This window comes from Sus scrofa, chromosome 1 (assembly GCF_000003025.6).
Source record: "Sus scrofa isolate TJ Tabasco breed Duroc chromosome 1, Sscrofa11.1, whole genome shotgun sequence".
Taxonomy (NCBI): domain Eukaryota; kingdom Metazoa; phylum Chordata; class Mammalia; order Artiodactyla; family Suidae; genus Sus; species Sus scrofa.
Window position 1 is genome coordinate 104,914,581 of NC_010443.5, and position 24,414 is coordinate 104,938,994.

Sequence of the window (24,414 nt, forward strand, 5' to 3'; positions counted from 1 at the left end):
GAAACAGCATCTTAGGAACCGCCTGGGAGTTGTTTTATATCATTTGAGAGTGAAAATGCTTATAAACTTGACAATTTTTAAAGCAATATGCTTTCATTTCCCCTCCTCTTAATCCTTATACAAACTTTTTTTTTTCTTTTTACAAAGCGTCTGTCTCAGCAAAAAGATTTGACTTAATCATAATCATTTTTTTAACCTGAAGATCAAATCTGAAATCAGGTCAGAACTCCGTTTTAGGTTTTCTCTTTCTAGTGTTGAAAGTGAGGTATAACTTTCAGTTTACCTTTAGGCTAGTCTGACAATACATGGTACCAGGTTGGCACCAAATGGTTATTTGCCAAACTCCACTCCCACATTTTGAAGGCAACACACAGAGGGTTTATAAATTAATGGCTCTCTAAATAGAATGCTGATCAATATCTCTGTTCTGGAGTTTTGGGGTATACATTTTGACTGCACCAGTGTCTCTCAAAATTACGTTTGAAGCCCAACACTAAACCAGAAGTGTCGAGTGAGAGCATTGTGGGCACATTCCCAAACTCTTACACTAAACCACAAAGGGAATAGATTAAAAAGAAAAAGCACAGGGAAAAAAATCATCTAAAAAAGGAAAAAAAAAATCCCACCCTGAATAGAGAAATCGAATACCTGCTTTTCTTTCGACCTTATGGGTAGCACACACACTGAGGGAGGCACCGGAAGGTGGAAGCACAAATACGAGGTGAGGTGTCTCCAAAAGGCTTCAGGATGAATAAACCGTCCTGCCGTAAATGTGCCAGCTAGAGGACAGAACGCAACACGCTGGGGCTTGGCTGTCCTAACATGTCTTACTATGTCAATTTAAATAGTCTTGAAAGGGAAAAGGAAAGAGGGGAAAAGGTGGAAGTGTTTTTTTTTTTAATTTTTTTTTCAAGTTTGGCAGAAATTCTCAGACTTTGGTCACAAAAGTACTTTCATCGCTTTTTTTCTTTTATAAGAAAAGAATCTGGTTCTTAAGCTTAAAACTCATCACATGTTTCCTATGATGGAAATTTAGGGGGGTGATTTAAAGAGTTAAAGACTCCCTACCATTAATTTGCATCTGGTGCTTTTAGTGTGTGTGTGTGTTTTTTTCTTCCCTGAAAAGTTGGCAGAGCTGCCGATTTTCCATAATGCAAGCATTTGGGAATTGTGAGCGGAATGAAACCGATCCAATCTCCTGACTGCGACATGAATTTTCATTAATTACAACCTTGTCAGCAAAAGCATTATCAAAGCTGAATATGAAAATGCTAATGAGTCCTCATTTGCATATTTTTCTTTGTTGGAATGTCATTAATTATTACATTTTATGATGATGAATGCAGCTGTCGAAGCTCTCCGATGCATAATTAGCCATCAGAATGCCAGGAGCCGATCAGCATTTTTGGGTGAAAAAAAACAAATTTCACTTCCACTCTCCCCCCATCACAACACCACCCAACACACAGACCCACACAGATCCACACAGACACACAGCCCTGATGACGACAGTCCTGAGACCGGACTTTGGGGAAGTTGAAAAAGGCTCGCTTAGAGGGAATTCATTTTTGCTCTAAAATTATTTTGGTTTTAGCTGATAACAGTCTTATACAATAGAAGCAGCTCTTAATAAAAAAAAAAAATCGTTATTCCAGCTTAATTAATGCCACGCTTAATTATAACACCATGATGTCAGCGGTTTTAATTAAGTATTGGCTCTGTTACAAAAAAAAAAAAAAAAAAAAAAAAAAAACTCCTCGCTGCAGCAAGAGTCACAATACACAGATCTGTGCAAATCATTTCTGCATTTTTTTTGGTCTTCCGTGGTTCATGAACTATTCGGATATTAACAGGCAGCATGAAAACTCCAAGCACACACGCGTGCGCAGGAGGGCGCGCACACACATGCCCGCGCACGCACGCACACAAATACACACATACTCTCTCTCTCTCTCTCTCACACACACACACACACACACAAAAGCAAAGGGGGAAACCCAGACTTTGCCGCTACATTACTTGGATAGACTTTAGAGCTTACCTACTTGACCACTTTTTTGAGCTAAAGTGTAAGTGAAGATGACAAAACATAGCTCATCCTCTCTCAGCCGCTGGGAACGGTGTTTATAAGTAAAAAAAGAAAAACAACACAGAGCAGATGGGACCATTACACATGACCAAACCAATCAATCACAGATGAAGGGCCCAGGTGCAGCGCAGCCGTGCAACAACGCACCATTTCACAGTCTGTCAGACACACACACACGGTCGTCCATGAGTGACCCTCCTCAGCTCCCCCCGGACCTCATCTGGAGCGCTGCGCCCCTCTCGCCTGCCTACGCTCCAACTGACGTCTTCATAATCGCCCTGTCTTTCTAGTTGCTGTGGCTCCTGTGAAGAGGGGAAGATGGAAGGGGTGGTGACTCGGGGGGGAGAAGGGGGGGAGGGCGAGTGGGGAGGGGAGATAAGGACAGGGGCTCCCATCATTGTCACTTAGGAGGAGCCCAGCCTTCTTCCTTCTGCCATCCCCCGGCCCCTCCCTCCCGGACCACCATCACAATCACTTCTCCGAACCATCATTAAGCTCATTAATTTTTAAGGGTGACTGCCTGGTTGCAGCACCCCAACTGTCTGCCATCAGACAGAGAAATGTTGCTTGGGAGTTTCTTGCCTGTGAGGAAGAAAGATGTGGGAGCTGGACAAAGTCACAATGTGATGGAAACGTTAGGAATTAATGAATTGGAAGGGGTGAGCGGTACTTTCCAATGCCCCTCAAAATGGATTCAGATGAAACCCTTGTAACTCAAAAGCCTCTGAGGAGCCAACTCTCTTCTGACATTTTGTGTCTTAAATAATCTCCGTGGCCTTTGGCATCCTGTGTCACAGACTCATCCAGAAATCACTGAACCCACATGAAATCGTACATTTGCAAGGGTCATGAGCTATGGCTATCTTGGCAACACAACAGAAATACCAACTCAGACACAACAAGTTAAGGACAGGCTCCCTGTTTTAAACTCAGGATTCATAATTCTCAGTCTAACTTCAGGTAGCCTTCAGCTTTCCGTTCCTTAACACACACACACACACACACACACACACACACACACACACACACACAGTCTCTCAGTGGGAGAGAGAGCAGCCAACAGAAGGCACTGAAGCCCACCTACCTACACCTTTGAAAAAAGATCTCATCACATCATATCAGAAAAAGAGTGGTTTTTCATAAATAAATAAATTTAATATAGTCTTTAATCATGAACTCCTTCTTAAGCCTAGGTAATGTACAGCCAAGTTTTTGAGATCTGTTGATAGAGCACAAATATTATAAGGAATCAACTCCATTTATTCAAAGAACTAAAAATGGACACATACCCCAGCTTCAAGAGACGAGACCACTGCTTCTTCAGTGACTGAATGCTCTCAACAATTTATCATTTATTTTGCCCAGGTGGGGATGAAGAGGAGTTTAGGAAAGCACTCAAACCCTACCAAGAATAACTATGTGACTGCAAAATAGCTGAAGGGATTTATATCCCAATATGCTCAGGACATTTTAGGCTTTCCTAAAACATTTACATTGAGAACAAGAAAAAGTTAATCAAAATAGACCGTGCAATCCTGCTACCCTAAGGATTAAATCAAGTGTCATTTTCTGTGCCATTTCATGTATGAAACTAAACGGTACCAAATAAAATAAAGAGTATAGGTTAGGTTGGGTAGGAAAGTGTCCTACCTAAAATGTGCATGCCACTCCCTTTACAGGCAAAGGCAATTTTACAGAACACTAGGCAGACTGGATTGGATTCGTTGAAATGAAAGCTTTGTCTCTTAGCATGGGCCCTACCATCAATTCAAACATGTTCTCAGAATGGTTTGATGATGCACTTGGTTTTGGTTTATTTTTTTTTTTTCTTTTGAGGATTCAGTCTGCTTCTCATCTCTTAGCCATCTAATTTGTCCTTCGAAAACTTTTAAATATTGAAATAATCATGAATCTTTCTGTTCTGCAATGTAATTTCAATGCTTAGTCCTTGTGAACAAGGAACCTCATCCCTGAACTCGAGAAGAAATACAGAGATCATACTTATTCAAAATCTTCCATAGTTATGTAGAAAAGATCACCTTGTGTTTTGAATGTGTATTTTTTTTTCTCAAGGAACAGACTCTACACATTTGCATTAATAAATTTCTATTTTCAAGCTCAATAGAAATTGCAGTACAAAAAGCAGATGTGTACATTGGATTCTTTCAAATTAAATTTCCAAAAGCAGAGCCTATTCTAGCTCAAGATCAAAGGAACTAAAACATGATCTCCTCCCCCTTCCAATATAATTACAGAGATTTCATTTCTTTTGTTACAATGAGCACAACAGGTAAATCTCAAACCTGAAGGATAATGACCAGGTGCTACGGCTCAGCTTTGCTGGGTTGCTGAATAGCTCTGCTTGGAGCCCCTGCTGCTTAAACTACCATTCTACAGGAAGAGAGAAATGCCTCATGCTCTTCTCTACTTTATTCTTGGAGATCTGTTTCTTTTTCGACCTCAAGACCATACCGAAGGGTTGTCTGATAGACACCACCCATTTGACAGCAGGGCTGTTCCTAAGGAGGGCATGTCCATCCTAAAAGGCACATTCAGGAAAAAAAAAAATCATTCGTAGACATCTTTTATTGGTAGTCTAGCTAAAAACCCTTTTGGAAGTAGATGGGGTATAAATAATAAATAATGAGGAGTGACACTGTTAGAAATGTCATATCCTGGCAGCCCTGTGAAAGGACACGGCCCTGGGGAAAGAGAAGAAAGAGATGCAATCCGCAAAGTCATCCAAAACTGAGGTTCGAAAGAAAATCTGTTCCACTTTGGAATCATTAGCATGATCTATTTCTTTGGGGAATATAGGTAAAGAGAGTACAAAATTTAATGTCGAAACCCACAAAAACACATAACTTTGGGAAAGAACAGCCTCTAGGCTTAAACATCCTTGAGAGCAACTGCATTCTACATATGTATTTCTATCTCCCTTTTAAAATTCCTGGTACCTCATTTCATCCTTTGCTGCCCATAGGCATCTGTTCCCCTCTAATTATTTGCCATTTAGAAAAACTCTGCTTAAATTCCTTGTGCATCTGTCCCTTGCTTAGTGTATATTTGTGATGCTTAAATATGGTGTTTGATATTAGAGCAGCCTTGCATATAAGTACAAAAACTTTCCCATCCCAGAAAAATATTCCAGTATCCTCTTCCCCAAAGCATATATCCAAAGTAAATTCAACATTCCCAAAATTTTATAAAACAAGTACATACTCTTTATACATCCTGTGCACGTGCGTGTGTGTGCACGCACGCACACACACACACACACACACACACTCCACAAAGACTTGGCTGTTGGTAAACAAAGCTTCTAGTGTATCTTCCAACCAATGCCTTCACATTGCAAATACCATCAAAAATACACTTTCTAAAATAAAATCTTTTACTTTAAAATAGCTAAGGGTCTCCTAGCTCCTAAATTATTTTTTGCTAGTCTATGAAATGGACTATGACTATTTTGCATCAAAATATTCTTATTATAAGGATAACCCTCTTGAGAATATAGGGAAATGAACATGAAAAATCACATAAAGTTTGTTAAAATAAAAACTCCCATATCAAACAAATTTAATTCCTTCCTACATCTCTTCCACGCATCCTTCTTTCTCTTTGCCCCTTCCTTCATTCTTCCATCCTTCTTCTACCTCTTCCTCCCTTCACACTCCTTCCCTTAAGGAAGAGGTATTATCTGAGGGAAAAGCATTGCATTGGGAACAGGAAAATTTGACTTCTAAATTTAGTTTTGTCAATAGCTAGGTAGACTCTGTTTCCTTATCCTAATTGGAATCAATGATCCCTAGGCTAAGGAATAATTACTATTAATAACATTAGTAGTAGTAATAAAAGTAGTAATAGTAGTTTATTCTGTGCCAAACATTTTGCGGTACAGTGGGGTGATTAACGGCCTGGATTTGAATCCCAAATCCATTTCTAATGAATTAATGACCTTGGCAAGTTGCTGAATATCTTGGGGCCTCCATTTCCTTATCTCCCCCCAAAAAAACTAAAATAACATCTACGTCAAGTGGATGTTCTGAGGAACAAATACCTTAAATGTTAAGGGCACTCAGAATATGTATTTATTCTTTATCATGTCTCCACCATAAGTTTTATGCAGAAAGGCAATATCTTTTGTTCACCACTATATTCACATAGGCCCAAAATGTGTCTGCCACATGGTATACAGGTGGTAAATAAACTGCTCTTCAGTGAATGAATGGATGGGTGGATGGAGAGATGAAGAGACAAAGCAGCCTGCCTTGTTAGGGTAGAAACCATGATTCTGAGACTGAACTGTTAAATACTTACTAGGTGAAATTTATATGGTACTTTGCATGACCTCTGTTTTCAGGAAACTGATAATTCATTATGAGAATGAGGCTAAGTATAAACAATGATCATTATAAACCATAAAGAAAAAAAATCACATTAGAAATATAAAAGATGGCTACTCAGTCAGGTCAGGGGAAAAATAACTCAGTTCTACAGGAATGGGGGAGTAGAGTCTTCCGATGCCATGATTCCTCCAAGAAAACTCTCAGCAACAATCAACCATGGCCATTAAGTAATTAAAGCCAACAGACAATGTTCAGTTCTCATCTTCTTTGGCAATCTTCTGTCTTTCCAGACACTCGCACCCCCTCCTTCTTAAAAATATGAGTGAGATTATGTGTAACTGGATCACCATGCTGTACAATAGAAAAAAATAATAATGCATTGGAGAAATAAAAAAAATAAAAATAAAAATAAAAACATGAGTGACATGGCTTCCATGACAACACATTTCCTTTGGCTCCTACTTCTGGAGGTTCTTTCATTCTCAAGCTAAAGACTTGAAATGTTGACAATTCTTCAATTGTGAGGCCCTAGGTTTCCTTGTTACCTGAGACACCATATGCAGCCTTACATCATCAACTTGCGTCTATACGTTGAAGACTCCTTCAGTGGAAAACCTTTTGCTCAGACTTCTCTCATCTTTACACCCATAACCCCAACTGCCTACTAGGTATCTTCACTTGAATGGCATAAAAGTACCTCAAACTTAACACCAAACTTATGATCTTTCTTTCTTTTTTCTTTTTTTTAAAAACACCTAGACATTTACTAATGTTCCCTGGAGTTTTACAGAAATTGAAAAAGAAATGAAATTACATTTATTAAGAATCTCCTATTTCTAGGCCCTGTGCTAGATGCATATATCTCATTTAATCTTCATTACAATGCTCTGAGAAGATCTCATCATCGTCATTTTTAAGATGAGAACAGTAAGGCTCAGAGAAATTGCCTCCATTTCATCACAGACCATGGATTTCAAGCTACAAGGCTCGAAATTAAGAGGATGAATAATGTTTGGTGTCAAGAAACAATCTTGTTCCCTTGGCTTGAGCTTTATAACCTAGAAGATATTGTTACACCATGCGCCTCCTGATTCATACTGGAGAGTGATTTTGGTAAATCAATGAGAGCCCCATCGAGGGAAAGAAGGGGAAGTAGAGAGCAACATCTTAATCATCTAAAAACAGACAATCAAAAAGTAGAAAACTTACAGAAAAGAAATATTCATGGAGAAAAGTTACAAGTTAATTTAAAAAGAACTGTAAAAAATAAGGATATTAAACATATTCCATCAATGAAGGGGAATTTTAAAATCTGAAAATATATTCATAGCCAAAAAAAGGAAACAAGGACCACAAAAGGCCCACAGAAAGCACATAATGAAATGAATCTTGGTAGGGCTGCCCCAAATGAAACAAACCTCCTCGCACGGGGGGTTGAAGCTCTCTGACTCAAGCCCTGGCCACACACAATGTCAGCACCACCCATCTCACGCAGTCTTCCCCATTTCTTCCTTTGAAAGTCCCTGCAGAAGTTTCAAATCATTTTTGTAGAACATAAATGACTATACTTCAGATGCTGAGTTAGGACAAAACAGGGACCCTGTTTTAGTAATAGGTGACATGCTAGACCCTCACAGTTCTCTCATTTAAGAGGAGACTGCCATCTCTTCCATGATGATTCTTGAAAATCTCACTTATCTGACTGGTCAGCAGTAAATCTTCCTCAATCCTGATGACTCAGCCTCCACTCTCCAAATCTGCAGCTTCCCTTGTTTCTTTTCTCTCTTTTTTTTTTCTTTTCTTTCTTTCTTTTTTTTTTTTTTTTTAGGGCTATACCTGCAGCATATGGAAGTGCCCAGGCTAGGGGTAGAATCCCAGATGCGTCTTCAACTTATGCCACAGCTCACGGCAATGTCAGATCCTTAACCCACTGAGCGAGGCCAGGGATCGAACCTGCATCCTCATGGGTACCAGTCGGGTTCATAAACCACTGAGCCACAGTGGGAACTCTGTCCTCTGTTTCCTGACATGACTAACTGCAGTCTATTAAAGCTTGGATGGTTCAGCTGTTCACAGGCAGGTAACAGCTACCTGTCTCCTTGAAGCTGAAGATTCTGGCGATTGGAATTTCTCTCTCTACACATGGCTGGCTGGGGGGTTCCCAGACAGGGGAAATTAGACATGCTGACCTTGAATGTTACAAGCTATATTATTCACATCATATTAATATTAGACCACTCTTCTCCGCACATCCATTTTAGACATTTGACCTCTCCAGCTGTTAAGGAAAACTATTTTCCTGGCAGAGAGTAAAGTGGATCTCAACCCTATCTCTAGGAATCTCAGACAGATCCTGTTGCATTTCTGGCTCATTCAAATAAATAATGCCCAAATGATGGGTAGTTTGGCAGGGAAAGTACTGGAAAAGAGAGAGAGAGTTCGGGGTGTTTGACATGGTGGATGCTGAAGGAGGTGGGTTTCAAAAGGCAAAAAGAACGGGCTAGAGGAAAAAACAAGGAGTTTGAAGCTGTGCTACCTTAGATGGCAAACTACCTTTGAGACTAGGTAGTTTCAGGAAAGCTCTTCGAGTACACTTGATGGAGGTGCTGATTGGTAAACCTGTAGTGTGTCCGTCCCAATTTGAATGTGATCCCAAGAGACCTGACGTATGTGGTCTATGAACCACACTTTGACGATCACTGCCAGAGGACAGACTATCCATTGGTACATTTCTAAGCACAGGGAAAGGGAATCAGGAAAGAGAAAAGGTGAATGAAGAAACAATAGGAAAGATTCCAGAATGAGCAAGTTAAAATAAGCTGAAAATTCTGAGGATTATCAAAAGAATGAAGAAGAGCTGTTTTTGTTTTTCATTTTTCTGTTTTTCGTTTTCTAAGATGTGAGAGAAGAAGCAGCCAGTTAAAGCAGTAGGTATTCTAAGATCAACTACCTTAAATCAAACAACTCGTTTCTAAGTCTGACATGACATCTCTCTGAAAATTTTAAGGCTCTATCACTATGCCCCCAACACCTCCCCACTGAGAAGGTTTGTTCCTCTGATTCTGCTGGGATTCTGGTTCTCTAAATTGTTCCTAAGTGCTTTCATACTCTTTTTGCTTAAATTGTCAAAGATGGTAAAACTTCTTGGGTGTAAACGCTGACCTGAATTCCACAGGGGAGTCTAATTCCAGGTCAGCAATGCAGCTGTCAAATCCACGTCCTTACCAGATGCAGGCATTGCTATTCGTAAAGCAACAGGTCCTACTTCATCAGGCTCACTCTTCCCTTATTAAAAAATAGTGACGATGATATTTTCCTTTATTTTTTTGCAAACCTTAATCATTCTTTTTTTTTTTTTTTGTCTTTTTGCTATTTCTTGGGCTACTCCCATGGCATACGGAGGTTCCCAGGCTAGGGGTCGAATTGGAGCTGTAGCCGCCAGCCTATGCCAGAGCCACAGCAACACGGGATCTGAGCCGTGTCTGCAACCTACACCACAGCTCACGGCATCGCCGGATCATTAACCCACTGAGCAAGGGCAGGGACTGAACCAGCAACCTCATGGTTCCTAGTCGGATTCGTTAACCACTGCGCCGCGACGGGAACTCCCGCAAACCTTAATCATTCTTCTTGTAAGATTATTTTATTGTGATTTAACATCATGCTGACAATTTTTGTTTAAGTATGGCAGTCATTAGTGTGGTCCTTTAACCCTGGCTTTCGTATATCTGACATTTACTCAGAATACTTTTGATCTATCCCATCTATCTACTCTGTCTAGGGAAGTAGTTGGATCTGCTGGTTAGAATACATGCTTCACACTCTGGCAGAACTGTGTGCAAATCCCAATCACATCATTAAGGAACCAGGAGTATGCTCTCTGTCTGGGTAATTTTAACCTCACTGTCTTTCACCTTCCCATCTCTAAAATGAGGGCAATAAATACTTTTCGCAAAGGGATGCTGTACGATAAAGTCCGTAAACAACAACAGTGTTGAGCGCAGAGTAAGAACAAGATAAAGAGTGGCTATAGTTACCCCACTAGGATACTGATGAACATTTATGAACATTAGCAAATAAGCATGGCTGACATTGTTGGACAAAGGTCATGGTCGTTCTTTAGAACTTAGTGCCAATAGGGCACTGATTTAATTTGCTCTTACGGGGTCAAGGAAGCTGTATATTTGTATCACAGGTACCAAGACTGGACCAGAATCTGGACAGTTCTGAAAACACATGCCTTTGGTGACATGACAAAGAACATAGAATCATGAGATTAAATGTTTCTCCAAATATATCCAATTGTGCGTGCTTGCTGATGATGGCAACGTCTCTGCAAAAAGCACCTCACATTTTCAACTGTACACATTTGTGTTATGCTAAGAGGAAAAATATCACCTGGGTGGTTCTGAAGGCGTTTTTGCTTGTACTATTACATTTTAGTCCCACCTCAGCTTCCTTGTCTTATGACCTCTTCCCTCTGTACCTTTCTCTCTGCTTGTGTCCCTTATGTGCCCAATCATCCATGTGCACGAGGCTGACAGAGCCATTTCCTCTTCAGCTGTTACCCTTGAGTAGTTTTCCAGTCCTTTATAGGCTAACATTTAAAGGCATAATTCCTACCCGCTTACAACTTTTATTCTAAAGGAATATAAATCTAGATACTTATATTGCAACAGAACAAAGGGTGGGGAAAAAAATGTATACATGTAAGAGTAACTTGGTCCCCATGCTATACAGCGGAAAAAAATTAAAATAATAAAACAAGAAAAAAAAAGAGGAAGTAAAACAAATCAGGCCAAGATTGCCAGAGTCCACTTATTTTTTTTGAATACCCCTCACACATCAAAGAGTTGCATTCAATGCACTTGCAACTGTAGGGCAAATGCAAACAATCTTTCTTCATTCACTTTGTTCAACTCTATTTCTTCTCCACAATGATTTCCAGTATCCTCTTGGCTCTTTGGTAATTTCACCAAAGAAGTGTTCATTGTACTAAAACTTACTTTAACGTATGTTAAAGACATTAACTTTGAGTTATAAGCAAATGTCTAGTTTCAATCACTATGTAGTATATATAGGTTTGCATACTTAAAAAAAAAAAATCAAGGAGTTCCCTGGTGGCTCAGTGGATTAAGGACCCAGCACTGTCATTGCTATGGCTCAGGTCACTGCTGTAGTGCAGATTTGATGCCTGGCTGGGGAACTTCCATATACAGCAAACTCTGCCAAAAAAAAAAAAAAAAAAAAATCAAGCAATGTTTCTGTTTAATGATACTGTCAGGTGCTCCAAGGAGAATCCTGGTTCTGGTGATGTGTTCTGATCACCCCTCAAATATCCTCATCTAACATTACAGAGAAGCCCCGAACTCTTCAGGAATATCTGATGACCTAGAAATACGAACTGCAGTGAATTTCAGGACTTGCCCTCTAGCGTGGTATGCTCTGTGTTTGCTGAGCCCAATACCTGGGACTGGGTGAGTGATCAATATATATAGATTACAGGTAACCACCATCTTTCTCCATAAATATACTGTGTTACAAATAAACCTATCTGCAGTCGTCAGACTAGACCTGGAAATTACTACAGGAGTTATTTTTATCAAATAGCCTTTGATGTGGCTCAATGATATTGGCAAAGGCTGAAACTGTGACCATTTGGGCTACCCAGGCCTCCGGCCCATTTTCAAAATCACTAGCTCTGTGTCGAGCACTTGTCTCTCTCCACTTGAGTAAAAGTTCCACGAGGGCAGGGGGTATTTTCAGCTTTGTTTTCAGATGTATTGCAAGAGCCTGGCAGGTATTTGGTGAATGAATGAACGACACGTGGTGACCAGGGCTTGTGAGGTCCTTCAGAAGCTGGACATGGAGAAGAACCCTCCCTCTTCCAAAGAGATGCCCAATCCTCTCTCACATTCTACAGATGCCACTCCCTAGGCCTCCCTCAAGCCTTCACCAGCTCCCTTTGCCTGAATGTCCCCTCCTGACCTTCAGATCTGAACTTAGAGGTGGAATTCTTCTGGGCTCTGTCCCTCCCTTATAGGAGCTCCTATAGAACCCTGCCTTTCCCTTGGCCTGTTTACTTCTGCATTTTCTACCAGATAGAAAGGAACTCCAGGTACATGGTAGTCAAGGGTCTATCTCCATCCCCCAGACAGGCCAAGCATTTGGTACAAAGCTTGTGGTCAATAAATACTGGATGAATGGAATTAATGACTGATTTAAAGACTGAACACTAATATATGAATGAACCCTAAGAAGCATGTCTCTATTCAAAGCAATTGATACAAAATCAGTACATATGATACAAGTCAGAGAAGCTTACAATGTAATTTAAAATCCAGTCAATCTATACACATGTTGACTCTTCCCATAGGTTATAGGTATTTTTGGCTTGTTAACAGTGGGATAGGCCTCCAAATAAAACTTCACCAATCAAGACTCTGTGATTAGAAAAGAAGTTCACGAGTAAAGAAATTATTATTAATATTGAATGAAATAATTTCACGTGGTTAATGACAACTACTAATTCACTCATATATAAGAACTTTAATTCTCTCTAAAGGTTATATTTTCAACTTGCCAAAACATTCTAAATAAAAGTAGGTATTAACAACTTTCATGGTAAAAAGGAATATATACTATGGTATGTGCAACAACTAGTAAATACCTCAGTTCTATCCATTTTCTTTAACTTTGAATCACATATTACAAAATGTGGAGATGGCTTTAGCTAGTTTTCTCTCTGAATTTTAATTTTATTAAATGAAGTACACAGAATTCAAAAAAAAGTGCACAGAATTAAAAAAAAAAAGCACTAAAGCACCACGTGTTACAGGCCAGAGCGTTTGTTAGCTTAGCCGGGAACCTCAGAGGAACAGGCTATGAGATGGTGGCTCTGGGCAGCCTGGGATCAGGTCCACATCCATAATGTGATCAAAACCTTACAGGTGGAGTTCCCGTCGTGGCGCAGTGGTTAACGAATCCGACTAGGAACCATGAGGTTGCGGGTTCGGTCCCTGCCCTTGCTCAGTGGGTTAACGATCCGGCGTTGCCGTGAGCTGTGGTGTAGGTTGCAGACGCGGCTCGGATCCCGCGTTGCTGTGGCTCTGGCGTAGGCCGGTGGCTACAGCTCCGATTAAACCCCTAGCCTGGGAACCTCCATATGCTGCGGGAGCGGCCCAAGAAATAGCAACAACAACAACAACAAAAGACAAAAGACAAAAAGACAAAACCTTACAGGTGTATAAAAAACCCAAATCAGACAAAAACAGCTGTATCATTCCAAAAGTGAGAGAAGAGATAACAGAATACCTTTGTTATCCATCATAACACTTCCCAGATTCCGGAAAACACACACACTAACACACATACACCACCATCAACTGATAAAATCAAACTACAGCAACTTGAGCTTGTTACTTTTATTGAAAAGGTAGCCTTAAAAAAAAGTATTGTGTATGATAAGTCATACAAGATGGCAGAGGTAATATTTCAAAGTACAATGAAATCACCCAAGTACTTGAAAAGAACATACTTCAACCAATTTCGAGGCTAATTTCATCACATTCTTAGCTATTTCCCTAATTGTTCTGCATCGGGCAAAGCTTCCTTCTTCAGTGTCACTTAGTCTTAGCTGTAGATGACAAAAAGTAATAAATGGATGTTCTTTTTGAAATATTTATAGTGCCGACTTTCCTCTAATTTGGCTTGTCTTTCCTCTAAATTAGTAAAGATCCGTTAACATTTTTCCTGCAAAGAAAATCATTGCCACTGCATATGCATAATGTTTAATTGTGAATCTATAAAATGAATGTTTGCCATTCACATCATCATTACTGAAGCAAACCTTTAGGGCCATCAGAGGAAGCCTATCGATTTAAAGGACAAATAAAATAAAAAATAGAGATCATTTCAGCTCTTTCTGAGAGTATGCACAATTTTAACACATTATAAATTATCCATCTTCTGTAACCTAAAAAGTTATTAATTTAGGGCATAAAAATATCTTGATGGTAAACAGTTAGGTGCTAAGTAGGTGATGACTCACTTTTACTGAGTGAAAAAGAAATAGAAGGATTTAAAAATAAGTACTCAGTTCAAGAAAAATGAACAGTTTTGAAAACGAAAATGACAGCTCTCTGAAGCGATGTGTGGGTCAGAGATTCCTAAACCCGGCAGGACAGCAGAGTCACCAAATGCACATTTAAATTATATGCCTGCATCCCAGCCCAGACCTCCAAATACAGCACATCTGCAGGTGCAGCCCAGGCATCTGTATTCAGTGACTAGCCCCAAGGTAGCCCCAGTGTAGAGCAAAATCTATAAGCTGTGGTTCTATTTCCTTGCAGATTTCAGGGGCCATGGACTGACAGCTCAAGAATGCCTTTATATTTCTATATCAGATATATAAGGAACTTAAGAAATAGTACAGTGATGGAGTTCCCTAGTAGCCTGGCAGGTTAAGAATGTGGGGTTACCACTGCTATAGCTTAGGCCGCTGCTATGGTAGGGGTTTGATCCCTGACCCGGGAACTTCTGTATTTACCAAAATTTACCAAAACTAAGTAGTGATACAGAATGGATAAGCAATGAGACCCTACTGTACGGCACAGGGAATTATATCTAATCTCTTTGAATAGAATATGATGGAAGATAACATGAGAAAAAGACTCGATATAGATATCGACATCAATATCGATATCGGTATCGATATAGGTATGACTGGGTCACTTTTCTGTACAGCAGAAATTGGCACAACACTGTAAATCAACTATGCTTTATTCTACCCTCTCCTTAGTCACCAAGCACTTAAAGGTGGGGTTGGTGTTGCTATGTATGCAGTTGTCTCATGCATGTCAGTCGTCTCCTCAATAAGAAGGCAGAGTCACCCAAGTCCAGCATTCCCCAAAGAATGAGCTACTCCCAGGGAAATAAGCCATCAAACTGCAACTGGATTTATATAAAAGATGAAAAATACAACAAAGACATAGTGATGTATCTCAATGGATCCTTCTTCGGATGAACTCAAGTCCACCAGCTTTCAGAGGTACTTAAATTACTCGTGAGAATCAAGAGCTTGCAGAGGGGCTGTTCTAACTGAAGGTCATTACTACAGCCCTGTTTGGAAAAGTGGCACTGAGATTAATTTTATTTAGATTTCCAGCCATGGGAACAAGGTCTTGTAGGACAAAACTGTGCAGAAGATGAAAGTTTCTCTGTCCCTCTCCCCCATGCTCAGAAATAATGTCCCTGAAGCATCTCTCATATCCCATTCTTAGGTGGCCACTAAAGCAGTATCTATCGAAAGGTGGGAAGAAGTGACCCTAGCAAAGTCTTTCTCACCACAGGATTTGCATTAAGGAGTGTCTGAAAGTAATCTGAACACAGAACAAAGCAAGATTAATTCTGGGAAGAAAAATGGAAGGGTCTTAGCTTATGGAGGCAAAGAGCAGGGTCCAGAGGGAAGACAGTGGCTGTGAGCCTGGGTGAGAGGTGTATGTACACCACAGGATTGAAATGCTGGATTGGGGGGTGGGGAGAGGGGGAAGCAGGAACAAAGTACATTTGAAAGTACAGCCTCTCAGGAGTTCCCATTGTGGCTCAGTGGGTTATGAACCTGACTAGTATCCATGAGGATGCGGATTCAATCCCTGGCCTTGCTTAGTGGGTTAAAGATCTGGAGTTGCTACTAGCTGTGGCATAGGTTGAGGATGTGGCTCAGATTCAGCATTGCTGTGGCTGTGGCATAGGCTGGCAGCTGCAGCTCCAATTTGACCCCTAGCCTGGGAACTTCCAGAAGTTGCAGGTACACAAAAAGAAAGAAAGGAAAGAAAAGGAAAAGAAAGCACAGCCTCTCATCAGCCCAAGATAAGAACTCGGTGAATCCCCAAAAGAGCAGGGGAAGTCAAGGATTCCTAAATTCACATATGGGCAGCTGGAAGGGAGCAAGAGCAAGGAGCCTGGCTTGGAGCACAGGGGTGATGAGTGGGCTTGGAGAAAGAGCCCATCTGAAGACTAGGAAAGGAAGCGGGTACGTACTGGGGACAGACTAGCACAGCAAACAGCCCAACAAAAACAGAGGCTGCTCTGCTCTAGACATTCTCCGTCAAGAAGCCAGTCAGAGGTAAGACCAGGAAGGAGAGCAAAGTGAGATCTTTATCTGGCAGGAGGTAGGATGGCTTACGGGAGTGAGGGTGCAGTAACTTCAAAGACCATGAGAGCACGTCTGTCTTTTTGGTGCTGTGTTCCAGGATCTAGCACACTGCTTAGCACTAAGAAGTATCCTATAAACACAGGCCAAATCAATGGCTCAGTGAATACTCTGGACTAAGACTCAATGAATACTTAACAAATACTTAAAACATTAAACCACTGGGCATAATGGGGTAACTCTAAAAGACTGAGAACTTGGGGAACAAAAAAGATGTCTTAGGTATTCGAAGACCGGTTAAGACAAAAAAAAAAATTTAAATTAAACTAGCTTATTTCCTCGAAGGGTACATTTCAAAAGGGCCAGTCTAATGAATTAACTAGATAAAACAAATTCACAAATTATTTCCAACTATTCTAAGAAGCACAGTTAATTGCTTTTCCTCTCCTTTTCAGCTTCTTCTCCATTCTTCTAACTTTTTTCTAGATTTTCAGGTGACTACTGCTAAGCGTTTAGGGTTTTATTAGTTTTCCTTCTCACCCCTTGATCACCTGTTCAGGCATGATCCTGATTTCTTTTGTATTTCTTCATCCTCCCCTGGGAAATTTATGTCTGTTTCTGGCATCTGTCCCCCATCCTCCTCTGTGAACACTGAGGTGAAAAATTCATTTATTTTTTAGCAGTGTCTCCACTGTCTGTCAATAAATTACCCTTTCTATCTCTTTGAGGCTTGACAAACCACTTTTCAGACCTCCTGTTCTGTAGGTGTTTTCAGAAATAACTCATTATTATTTATCATTATCTCACAAGTAATCTTTCTTCCTTTTTTCACTCTTAGTTTGGGGATATTTTTTGATATTCTTAACATGTTCCCGTAATCATGCCAGTCGGCTCCTCTATAACACTTGGTGTCAACTGTGTCTCTTTCTTAATAAATAATTGCTTTGGGCTCTTTGCCTGAGAGTTGGAATATTCTTATTGTGCGTTTATTCTTACACAGCATTAACTTTGGGGCATCTATGTACTGAATTTTTATCTCTGAATATGCATGGCTTTTCCCACTCTGGGTGTTTTTTCTTTTCACCACTTATCCCCTTCTTTTTCTCATTTTGCTTTTATAGGGTCTAAAGTTCAAGGCTGATTGTTAAATTTTGTTTCAAGGGACAGAGAGGCTACAGTTCTGCCCACATATCTCCTGCATTTTTCAGTGTTTAAATCAATGGCTCAGATAATATTTGCTATGAAAAGCATCATTTGATGACCAAATCTAGTGCAACAATCCATTAGGTCCAAACCTCCTACATGTGTCTCAGATTTGCATAACATCAAATCAAGCTTCCCTGCTCTTACTTTCCCTTCCCTAGTTTGACCACAGACTTGCTGAAGCCTCTAGCTGGATTATCATTCATGTTCTGAAAATACTCTACAATTCTACACTTCCAATCATACCCTTTGTTTCTCATAAAACTTAATCAAGAGGAGTTTCATGTAAGTTTCCACTTGTACATAATGATAAATAGCTTAAGCTACATTCAGTACATTCCTCATCATAATTTTTCTTTCTATAACATACCCAGATAAATCACATTTTATCTACCTCGTTATTTTCCATCATGTCCATATTCTAGTGGTCCTTACTACTTGATAGGCACAACTTAACTCCTTTTCCATTGCAATCTGTGTAACCTTCAATTATGTGCCAGTATTAACTTGTACCTATAATTTCGAATGATGACCATTTCTTCTAAACTAAAATATTAAAGAATGAATACCAGGAAATCCCTTGATTTTCTGATCAGTGCTTATTATGCCATCTAAATGGAGTAACCTGCGTGTGATATGTTTATTAAAAATTATTTCCCAAATATAAACAGTACAAAATACAACAGCTACCTGGTAGATACTAGCTGATAAATACGACAAAACTGCAGAATAAGAGGATTTTGCCCCTCCAATGTGAAACAGTTTAAGGGAGACAAATAACAAAACTAATATAGCCACCAATCAGTAAAAACTCTTCAGCAGGCCACAACATACTTTGAATTTATGTGCTATCCTTTTATTTAAAACAAAAATACTTATTTTAAATGGGTATGGCCATATATACGTATATGGACCATGGTCATACCCATTTTAAATAAGTGGAAATTTGCACAAATAGAAAGTGACTTTCCTAGGATCACTAAGAAATCACAGCAATCCAGTCTAATTGGTAATGCTTTTAAGTACCACATTTAGCTGGATTTTCTTAGAGTACTAATGTTCTTCCACTGACACAACTTAGCAGGCAATGTATTTACCAAACTATAATAGCTTGAAAAGAATTAACAATGAACAATGTGCAAAATAGTCAATTACAGGCTTAAACTTTAAACAAGCACTTACAATGAAAATTAAAAAAAAAAAAAAAAAAAAAACCATCTTGGCTATTGGGTCATTTTCCAGGCTACTAACTGCTAAACCATGTGCAGAACATGCTTCCAATTTAACCATCCAGATTTTCTAAAAAGGCAGATAGCTTTGCTCTGCAGGCAGAATCAAGTTGGTCTTCCATTTGATTTTTAAAACAAGGCAGTTGTACAGAAAACCAATAAGCTTTTTTGCTATGGACTATCTGAAAAAGAAAGGAAAGGGGAAGTAGGTTTTATTTTAAAGACCTTAATTTGTCTGTCTAGGAAAGTGAAAAACATAACCTTACTTTTGTTTAGAAAAGGGTGGCAGTTGAATGAATTCTATAGCTTCTGAGGAGCAATGGCCCCAAGTCTAGGCACTCCTGAGACAGTGCACTGGCCGCAGGGTGCCAAGGTAAAAATAACAGGTGGGAGGTCATGATGGCTTTTAAAAGCTACAAAGAAAATTTGAATGTTTCCTAGTTAATAAAAGAACCTCTCGGGTCTTACAAGTCATCAGACACAATGACATCTGAAATTTTCACTCTCAAAATGGCTGGCTTCTGATTTGGCTGGCACCACATGGAAATCCACACATGAGAAAGGAACCAAAACAGAAGCAAGGTATATGGAAAAACTTTGGGGAGTTTGAATCGACAAAAGTCTTATCCACTGGAGTGATGAAAAAGGACAGACTGGCTTCTGGTAATGAAGTACTCGTACTTCTCATGGACGTGACCAGAGAGAGGAAGTCAAAGAATGGTTCATCCAGAAAGAAGTCCACACTGTCAACAATGTAGTAATGTCCCTGCTGACTTGTTACTGTTATGACACTGATTATGAAATCAAGTCAGGTTGACCTAACCTTGGTTTGGGTCCACTGAGACCTTGTATGAGGTCCTACTACCCGTCTATAAAACAAGTTGCTGGACCCTAATCCAGTCCCTCTCTTTGAGTAGGCCAAGTGATCAGGTTATCACCCTGCAGCAGGACTTTGTTCTTATTCCCTGGGAGCTCATACATGGGTCTCCGGGGATCTTATTTGTCACAAGAATTGTATTCCTGAATAGCTGTCATAAGTCTAATTTTCATAGTCTCAATTAAAAGATTCCTTTGGAAACCCGCTAAAAAGGAAGAAATTACCTCTCAAGGTATCTTCAGTGTTAACCCAAATTTTTATATAAGCTTTAGCACCTATAATCAACGTCTAGCTCACTTTGTAATTTGCTGTCTTCATGTAGCTGAAGGGACACCTAGGACCTCTTCCCAGGTAATTTTAAGACTTGTGTTGCTGTTTCGTTTGTTAGTTTGAAGTTGTTTTCTCATAAGGCCCAACAAAGTAGACTTATTACTACTACATATATGTATACTACCATATACTACATATATATATATATATATACATGCATACACACACACACACACATATATATATATATACATGCATACATACATATGGTAATAATAATTATCAGTCAACTACAAATTTATACAACATAATATCCTATTTATTTCCTGGTAAATTTGTTGGATCACACAACTGGGGAGCCACATTTGCTTCTTCCACTGGTCACAAAAGAACCACTTGTTCAGGTTTCTATCCAGGGGGCAGAATATTAACAGTAAAAACAAGAATTCATAATCACAAAAAATAGCTCCTATGAAGTCTCCACACCCACTACAACAGTTGAACATTTATTGCATGTTCACCATGTTCTAGGCACTCCTCCATCCAGTACACACCCATTACCTCATTTATTTGACCCGAGAATCCTAACAGGTGAGCAACCTTTGGGGAAAGGATAGAGTCAGGATTAAACCCAAGAGTGCATACTGCTTAAGCATCATACAGTACAGCCTCTTGGATGGACAGAGTGAAAGGATGGCCTGGGGCACATTTGCAGACCAAAACCAACCAGAAGAACTGTAATGAGTGAGGATTAATACAAAGTCCCATTCTATAAAAGGAAGTGGAAGAAGACCTGATTATAAAGCGATTCATATTAAACACATGGTGATTTTAATGGACTACGAGCTCAATTTTTAGTCAATGCCAAAACGTAGGTGTGCTATTTGAAACCTTAAGACTGCAAAAATGAAAGCAGACCCACTCCTGATTAAACCAGACCTGAGCTGCTGAGCTGAGTCCTGGATTCACCACTGGGAGAGGGAAAGAGACCAAACGGAACACGCGGAGGACATTGATGAGGAATACATGGGATGGTGAAACCACGTACTATGTTCAGTTAAATGTTTCCCAAAGACACTCTGGAAGGAAGCGAGAATTGCCATCCTGGGAAACGTGTGTGGAAAGAAAGCAAATACATGATCCTAGGTAGCTTCGGAGGAGAAAACTAGTGTCCCGAGCTGACAGCTACAGGACTGAGCACTTTCCACAAGTCAGAGCTGGCACAATGCACTGCTTTGTCAGCAGTGGCTTCCGCAGTGCAGTGAGTGCCCAGGCAGAGGAAGGAGTGCCCGCTGGGGGTCCATGCATGTAGACATTAGTCAGAGTGTCATCTCTGTGCCAACAACTCTGCTAGGGCTTCATCTAGAAGGATCCCTATATGGGGGAAGGAAGCTGACGTAAATCAGAAAGAACACAAGGAGAGCTCCACTTTCAAGAATCTAGGACGTCTTCCCAAAATGGTGGATAAATTAATGTTCTGAAACAAGAGTTTCATTCCCACCTATCTCAGTAAAAGAAAGGAAGAGAAAAAAAGGGGGAAAAGGGAGGCAGGGATGGAAGGAAAGAAGGAAGAAATAACTTACAAATAGTGTTAGGCTCACAGATTATAAATCAAACTTATGGTTACCAAAGGAGAAACTGTGTAGGGGTGGGGAGGGATAAATTGGGATTAACACATACACATTACTGTATATAAAACAAAAAAAAAGAGTACAGACCTATTGCATTCATAGCACAGGGAGGTCTACTCAGTGTTCTATAAAATCCTAGATGGGAAAAAAAGGGTGGATATATGTAAATGTGTAAATGACTTACTTTGGTGTACAGCTGAAACATTGTAAATCAACTATACCCCAATAAAATAAAAATAATGTGTTTGAGATGACTGATTAACTGTAACACTGAAATGATTGTCAGCAAATCAAGAATTATCCAGTTTTCTTAAAGATACCAAGTTTGCAGGGGAGAAAAAGATGAGATGGAGGCTTCCCCCCCACCTTCTATTTAAGATCTTTAGAGAGTAACATGATTAATCAGAAAATAGGTTCATATTTCTCTCTCTGGTAACTTACCAAACCCCATGACTTCAACTATCAAATATGGAATACTGTATGCCAAATCTGCAATCTCTGCCCAGAACCATGAATCCATCCACCCACAGACGTCTCAAAAATTCATTATGGCCAAAACTGAACTTAGCCTCTTAGTTCCCCCATAACCTGCTTCTCCTCTCATATTCCACATCTCAATGATTTGGAGCACCATCCACCAGCTGGCCCCAGCCAGACATGGAGAAGCCAAGGATGACCCCTCCTCCATCAGTTACCAAATCTAACCATTTCCCTCCATTTAATATCACTCAAACCCATAGCCTCCTCTTCATCCCCACTCCTGATTCACTCCAATCTCTCAGTATTTCCTCTCGGCTTTGCTTTAATCACCTCCTGAGTAATCTCCCTGCCTGGTGTGTTGCCCCCTATTCACGCTGTTGCTAGAGTGATTTTCCTAGACTGTAAATCAGCCACATTACCCCACTATTTAAAATCGACCCTTGAGTAGTTCACTACCTGCTTCTGTCAAAATGCAGTTTCCTCCCCCTACTATACAAGAAAGACCCTTCACATTCTTGAGGATTTCAGCCCAGCTTCCCTGTCATCCAGCCCCTCCTCTGTAGACCCTGTGGAACTAGGTCTCATTCTTAGGGAATTATTTCAGTTCCAGGCTTCCTGAGCCCTCCCCTGGCTCCCATATCTCAGCCTGTCCCTCAGCTGACAATTTTCTTTCCTCCTGGACAGTTCTAACTCATCCACTAAGACTCAGCTCAGGCACTACTACTTCTGACAAAATTCATACCAATTCAGTCAATGATCATTCCCGATACCCTTCTCTCCTGCCTGCCTCCTGCATCCCAGTGCCAACAAACACTATAAAAGTTCATTGTCCTGGCTTCCTTTGCAGCTATGAGCAAATATCTGTTAGAAATTGGACCAGAAAGTTGTTACCAAAATCCTGCTCAAACCTGCCAGTTTCTGGGAATGCTTCTGTTCCCTCCTCATGGAATGAGATGGAAGTAGATATGGATGCTACTCTAATCTCTGCCTCTCCAGCTTCCTATCGTGAACTCTGACGTGGTGTCTGGGGCTCAGAAGCTGTCTTCTAAGAAACGCAACATGAGGAAAAAAAGAAGAAGGATTAAAATCAGCATGCTGGAGTTCCCGTCGAGGCACAGAAGAAATGAATCTGACTAGCATCCATGAGGACACAGGTTTGATCCCCAGCCTCGCTCAGTGGGTTAAGGATCCAGAGTTGCCATGAGCTATGGTATAGGTTGTAGATGCGGCTTGGATCTAGTGTTGCTGCAGCTGTGATACAGGCCAGTGACTACAGCTCTTGATTCAACCCCTAGCCTGGGAACTTACCAATGCCACGGGTATGGTCCTAAAAAGACCAAAAAATAAAAAAAGAAATCAGCATGCTGAGGAGGACAGAAAGGCAAGATGGCAACAGTGATTTGCTGAATGCACACAGGCAACTCCTACCTCCAGACATCCCCTTAAGTGATGGAAAAAGCCATCTTTGTTTGACTAACCTACTATTAGCAGGTATTCCATTAGTTGCAGCTGAACACATACTTAACTGCTATTGCACCTCGGGGAATTCTTTCCATAGTCTCTCCAAGTGAGGCACTGCATTCTGGTTAAGAACAAGGGCCTTGGACTTCAGCAGATAGAGCTTCACTACTGGGCTCTGCCACTTACTGCACAACACCAGGCAGATAACCTAATGTCTCTGGTCCTCCACTGCACCCCTCTACCCATAAAAATGGAAATAACAGACAATGCCTAAGAAAGAAACAAGGTTATGTGTGTAAAGTATTGGTGGATACCTGGCATGCAGTGAGCACCAAAACATCTACGCCATTAGTATGAGAAAGCTGATGGCTGGAATCCCCAAAAGAAAATCCTATAGCACCCTGCACACACACTGATTTGTTCCCTAACTGCCTGATTTATAACTGTCTGATACCAAACTGATTCCATCCTTGGCCCGTGGGCCATGCTGAAGGCAAGGAAAGTGGCATGTCACTCTCTGGTACCTAACACAGGTCTGCATGGCGCAGAACTTTCCACAAGTACTTTCTGGGTGAATGAATGAATGAACCTAAGACTTATGTGACTGCTGAAGTTTATCATTTGGTTAGCTTCTAGGATAAATAAAATTTATATGGATGGTTTAAAAAATGT

At 40.3% G+C, this 24,414-nt stretch overlaps 1 protein-coding gene across 24 annotated transcripts in view; it reads right to left on the reverse strand.

The window, feature by feature from the left end:
* Positions 1-24,414, reverse strand: part of TCF4 (transcription factor 4) — a 361,111-nt gene that overhangs the window by 195,772 nt on the left and 140,925 nt on the right. Inside the window, exon 1 of one of the 24 annotated variants that reach the window (XM_021093529.1) lies at positions 649-829. The exons of 22 other annotated variants lie outside the window; for them this stretch is intronic. The gene's annotated coding sequence lies outside the window, so the exon portion shown is untranslated. Of the gene's footprint in view, positions 1-648; positions 830-24,414 lie in introns of those variants that run through there. One more of the 24 variants, XM_021093553.1, reaches the window with a different exon arrangement.